Genomic DNA, 6,612 nt, shown 5'->3' with positions numbered 1-6,612 from the left:
ACTCCCTAGAAAGGCCAATACCTAGGAAGAAACCTAGAGAGGAACCAGGCTATGTGGGGTGGCCAGTCCTCTTCTGGCTGTGCCGGGTGGAGATTATAACAGAACATGGTCAAGATGTTCAATGTTCATAAATGACCAGCATGGTCGAATAATAATAAGGCAGAACAGTTGAAACTAGAGCAGCAGCACAGTCAGGTGGAAGTTGAAACTGGAGCAGCAGCATGGCCAGGTAGACTGGGGACAGCAAGGAGTCATCATGTCAGGTAGTCCTGGGGCATGGTCCTAGGGCTCAGGTCAGTTGAAACTGGAACAGCAGCATGGCCAGGTGGACTGGGGACAGCAAGGAGTCATCATGTCAGGTAGTCCTGGGGCATGGTCCTAGGGCTCAGGTCCTCCGAGAGAGAGAAAGAAAGAGAGAAGGAGAGAATTAGAGAACGCACACTTAGATTCACACAGGACACCGAATAGGACAGGAGAAGTACTCCAGATATAACAAACTGACCCCAGCCCCCCGACACATAAACTACTGCAGCATAAATACTGGAGGCTGAGACAGGAGGGGTCAGGAGACACTGTGGCCCCATCCGAGGACACCCCCGGACAGGGCCAAACAGGAAGGATATAACCCCACCCACTTTGCCAAAGCACAGCCCCCACACCACTAGAGGGATATCTTCAACCACCAACCATGTCCCACACAAATGCCTGAAATTAGTGGCTACTTTTGACTGACAATCTGGTTCAATCTGGTGTTGAATTCAAACAATAGCCCAAACCAATGAAGTGACATACAGATTGTACAATATTAGGAGGAAATATATATATATATATATATATATATACAGTGCCTTGCGAAAGTATTCGGCCCCCTTGAACTTTGCGACCTTTTGCCACATTTCAGGCTTCAAACATAAAGATATAAAACTGTATTTTTTTGTGAAGAATCAACAACAAGTGGGACACAATCATGAAGTGGAACGACATTTATTGGATATTTCAAACTTTTTTAACAAATCAAAAACGGAAAAATTGGGCATGCAAAATTATTCAGCCCCTTTACTTTCAGTGCAGCAAACTCTCTCCAGAAGTTCAGTGAGGATCTCTGAATGATCCAATGTTGACCTAAATGACTAATGATGATAAATACAATCCACCTGTGTGTAATCAAGTCTCCGTATGAGTGCACCTGCACTGTGATAGTCTCAGAGGTCCGTTAAAAGCGCAGAGAGCATCATGAAGAACAAGGAACACACCAGGCAGGTCCGAGATACTGTTGTGAAGAAGTTTAAAGCCGGATTTGGATACAAAAATATTTCCCAAACTTTAATCATCCCAAGGAGCACTGTGCAAGCGATAATATTGAAATGGAAGGAGTATCAGACCACTGCAAATCTACCAAGACCTGGCCGTCCCTCTAAACGTTCAGCTCATACAAGGAGAAGACTGATCAGAGATGCAGCCAAGAGGCCCATGATCACTATGGATGAACTGCAGAGATCTACAGCTGAGGTGGGAGACTCTGTCCATAGGACAACAATCAGTCGTATATTGCACAAATCTGGCCTTTATGGAAGAGTGGCAAGAAGAAAGCCATTTCTTAAAGATATCCATAAAAAGTGTTGTTTAAAGTTTGCCACAAGCCACCTGGGAGACACACCAAACATGTGGAAGAAGGTGCTCTGGTCAGATGAAACCAAAATTGAACTTTTTGGCAACAATGCAAAACGTTATGTTTGGCGTAAAAGCAACACAGCTCATCACCCTGAACACACCATCCCCACTGTCAAACATGGTGGTGGCAGCATCATGGTTTGGGCCTGCTTTTCTTCAGCAGGGACAGGGAAGATGGTTCAAATTGATGGGAAGATGGATGGAGCCAAATACAGGACCATTCTGGAAGAAAACCTGATGGAGTCTGCAAAAGACCTGAGACTGGGACGGAGATTTGTCTTCCAACAAGACAATGATCCAAAACATAAAGCAAAATCTACAATGGAATGGTTCAAAAATAAACGTATCCAGGTGTTAGAATAGCCAAGTCAAAGTCCAGACCTGAATCCAATCGAGAATCTGTGGAATGAACTGAAAACTGCTGTTCACAAATGCTCTCCATCCAACCTCACTGAGCTCGAGCTGTTTTGCAAGGAGGAATGGGAAACAATTTCAGTCTCTCGATGTGCAAAACTGATAGAGACATACCCCAAGCGACTTACAGCTGTAATCGCAGCAAAAGGTGGCGCTACAAAGTATTAACTTAAGGGGGCTGAATAATTTTGCATGCCCAATTTTTCCGTTTTTGATTTGTTAAAAAAGTTTGAAATATCCAATAAATGTCGTTCCACTTCATGATTGTGTCCCACTTGTTGTTGATTCTTCACAAAAAAATACAGTTTTATATCTTTATGTTTGAAGCCTGAAATGTGGCAAAAGGTCGCAAAGTTCAAGGGGGCCGAATACTTTCGCAAGGCACTGTATATATATATATAACTGAGCAAGGGGACAAGTACGTTAAAGTGTCTAGTTTGAGAAACATATGCTTTGCAAGTCCTGGCAGCGACATTAAATAGTTGCCGCAAAACACCAATCTCAACGTCAACAGTGAAGAGGCGACTCCTGGATGCTTTTGTAGGGAAACTTTTGAACGGTAGTGTACTTGAGCTTGTGCCCTTAAAAGGGAACCTCAGCAATTTATTTAATTAAATGACCAGAAAGGTGAGTTCCAGACCTTTCTAAAACTATGCAAAATTACTCCTTATTGTTTATGGCCATCTCATGAAAAATAATAAAGTTTTGGTATGTCTATTTAGGCGGAAATCGAAATGTTGCCCTATCATTCAAACCCATTTTAAATACTGAAACTATACTGAAACTATACTGAAAACGTCATGATTTATGTTCAGTTTTTGTTTTTTTCTCCACATTTTGGCCAAAAATCAAATGGGGATTTCAAGCTTTTTTTTCTAATGGAGTTTAAGCTTCTGAAACTGGCGGGTCACACTAACTTAAAGGTCGACTAAGCGTGATGATTTTGCAGCACCGCAGACTTAGATGAGCGCGATGCAAGAAGTTGTTCCTCAGACAGTCACACAGAGTATCCGAGCATGTGCACAGGTGCGCTTCACGCTGCTACAACGTGGTAGCAACCGAATCACAAGTGGCGAAGTTTAGTCTCGCCTTCAACGCTACTGGTTGTTTGCGGAAATGTACTGAATACAACTCAGTGGAGGCTGCTGAGGGGAGGATGGCTCATAATAATTTCCCGGAACGGAGCAAATGGAATGGCATCAAAAACATAGAGACCATTCCACCCATTCCGCTCCAGCCATTACCACAAGCCCTTCCTCACCAATTAAGGTGCCACCAACTGTGCTACAACTGTTTACTTTGGGCATCTACGTCATCTCGCTGAATCTAACTTTAAACCTAACCTATGACCTGACCCATCGCCTTATGCTGCGTAAGAGTTATCGGAAGCTCCTCGAAATTCCACTTGAATGACCCTCCAAGTCGGAATTACAAATGGGAAAAGCTGATAAAATGATAGAAATGTTGGTTTTCCCAAGTTGAGATGTTTCTCCACTGACCTATAAACACCTAGACTACCAAAACCCCTAGACATACAAAAAACCCTAGACAATACAAACCCTAAACAAACCAACCTCGTCACACCCTGACTAACCAAAATAATAAAGAAAACAAAGATAACTAAGGTCAGGTTCCGGACTGTGGCCCGGCGCTGGAGGTTCTGGACTGTTGCCCGTTGCTGGAGGTTCCGGACTGTGGCCCGTAGCTGGAGGTTCCGGACTGTGGCCCGTAGCTGGAGGTTCCGGACTGTGGCCCGTAGCTGGAGGTTCCGGACTGTGGCCCGTAGCTGGAGGTTCCGGACTGTGGCCCGTAGCTGGAGGTTCCGGACTGTGGCCCATCGTTGGAGGTTCCGGACTGTGGCCCGTCGTTGGAGGTTCCGGACTGTGGCCCGTCGTTGGAGGTTCCGGACTGTGGCCCGTCGTTGGAGGTTCCGGACTGTGGCCCGTCATTGGAGGTTCCGGTCTGTGAACTGTCGCCGGAAGCTCTGGTCTGTGAACTGTCGCCGGAAGCTCTGGACTGGGTACTGTCGCCGGACGCTCTGGACTGCCGAGGCGCACTGTAGGCCTGGTGCGTGGTGCCGACACTGGTAGTACCGGGCTGGGGACACGCACCTCAGGGCGAGTGCGAGGAGCAGGAACAGGGCATACTGGATCCTGGAGGTGTAGTGGAGGCCTGGTGGCGTGGTGCCGACACTGGTAGTACCGGGCTGGGGACACATACCTCAGGGGGAGTGTGAGGAGCAGGAACAGGGCGTACTGGACTGCCGAGGCTCACTGTAGGCCTGATGCGTGGTGCCGGCACTGGTGGTACCGGGCTGGGGAGTGCTGAGCCAGCACCCTCTTTCCTGGCTGGATGCCCATTCTAGCCCGGCCAACGCAAGGAGCTGGAATAGAGCACACCTGGCTAGAATAGCGCACTGGAGACATTGTTTGCTCCACTGCATAACACGGTACCTGACCAGTAACGCTCTCCCCACAGTAAGCACGAGGAGTTGGCTCAGTTCGCCGACCTGATTCATACAATCTCCTCGTGTGCCCCCCCCCCCAAACATCTTGGAGCTGCCTCTCGGGCTTCAGTGCTAGCCGTGTACCCTCATATCGTCGCCGTTCCTCCCGTGCAATATAGCTCCATCAAACTCTGCTCCTCCTTTTCACGCTGCTTGGTCCTTTTATGGTGGGTTCTTCTGTCACGGTCGTTGTATGGAGGAGACCAAGGTGCAGCGTGGTAAGCGTGCATACTTCTTTAATGAACTGAACAAACTATACAAAACAACAAAACGAACCGTGAATCTAATATGGCTAGTGCAGATAGGCAACTAAACATATAATAAGAACCCACAAACTACCCAATGTGGCTACCTAAATATGGTCTCCAATCAGAGACAACAATAAACAACCGCCTCTGATTGAGAACCAATCCAGGCAACAATAGACATATAAACACCTAGACATACAAAAACCCTAGACATACAAAAAACTAAAAAATACAAAACCCCCTAGACAATACAAAAACCCAGACCTAACCAAAATAATAAAGAAAACAAAGATAACTAAGGTCAGGGCATGACAATAATATAGCTAGTCTGAACATACTGTCAATGTTAAGCAAGTTAGCTAACTTTAATATAAATATGAATTGTTCAGACTTCAAAAGCACTTGAACACAATCATGTCGGATGACCCCATCTCAAATCAGGAAGGCCCAGAAAATTGTTAAAGACTCCAGCCACCCAAAATGTAGATGTTTCAACCTAGCTCAGTGCTTTCTGTGGTGGTGAGGCAGCCAGCAGGAATATACGGAGCGTAGGTGTTGGTAATGTTCTCTAGTTGTGCCGTGATTAGCTCAGTGTTCTGTCACTCATGGGGGCACAACGTCACTGCCAAGTCTAAGGGTAGAGATTGAAAATTCAAGCCCCATGGATTCTGCCATGGAGTTACATTAGAAGTGCCCATCCAAGAAGGCTCAAGGTCCTTGGCCACAGATAAAAGGATGTCAAATCACGTTATATCTACAGTAGCATTGATTGGACTGATCATGTCAACATCATACTTTCAAAATCTTAGCTAGCTGTCATCATCATGAATCAAGTCGACAATCTACTGGCAAATATTTTTTAACCCTGTCATATGAAGAGAAATAATAAAGATAAATTATAGCTTATTAGCTTAAACATATTGGTGCTCATCGGCAATTGGATATAAACATTACACAACAAGTTGGACATCGCAAATTGAACAATGAGTAGTTTGGAAGGAATCAGTGGCTATCTGCAAGCATTGCAAAGCAATCTCTAGCCTGTTATTCAGTGGAGTGGCTCTGTGGAACCAAATCTGGAATTAAAGGGTTTCTTTTCCAAGTTTAAAATAATAAACATTCAACATTGGCCATGCTGTCAATGAAGCGTGATTTGTGCCGCGCTCAAAACAACAGTTAACTCGGAACTGCGAAAACTTGACTTCAGTGAGTTCAAGACAACTGGGAACCAGGGGAAAAAACGAGCTCCGGCTGGTAAAATACGTTTTGAATGGTCATCCAACTCAGAATTTGAACTGATTCCAGAGGCCGACCCAAAACAACGCCGCCGGAGGAGAGGGAGCTGGAGCAGTCTTCTAGTCAGACTTAGGTGGTGCACACACCATCCACCGCTTCCGAGTATATTACTTACTAATATCCAGCCTTTAGATAACAAAGTTGACAAGATCAGGGCAAGAGTTGCTTTCCAGAGAGACATCAGGGATTGTAACATACTCTGTTTCACGGAAACGTGGCTCTATCGGGATATCTTGTTGGAGTCGGTACAGCCATCTGGATTCTCAGTGCATCGCGCCAACAGGAATAAACATCTCTCCAGGAAGAAGAAGGGCGGGGGTGTATGTTTCATGATTAACGAGTCATGGTGTAATTGTAACAACATACAGGAACTCAAGTCCTTTTGTTCACCTGACCTAGAATTCCTCACAATCAAATGCCGACCGTATAATCTCCCAAAATAATTATCTTCGGTTATTGTCACAGCTGTGTATGTCC

Source organism: Oncorhynchus kisutch, linkage group LG6 (assembly GCF_002021735.2).
Source record: "Oncorhynchus kisutch isolate 150728-3 linkage group LG6, Okis_V2, whole genome shotgun sequence".
Lineage (NCBI taxonomy): Eukaryota > Metazoa > Chordata > Actinopteri > Salmoniformes > Salmonidae > Oncorhynchus > Oncorhynchus kisutch.
Note: the sequence above shows the minus strand (reverse complement) of the source record.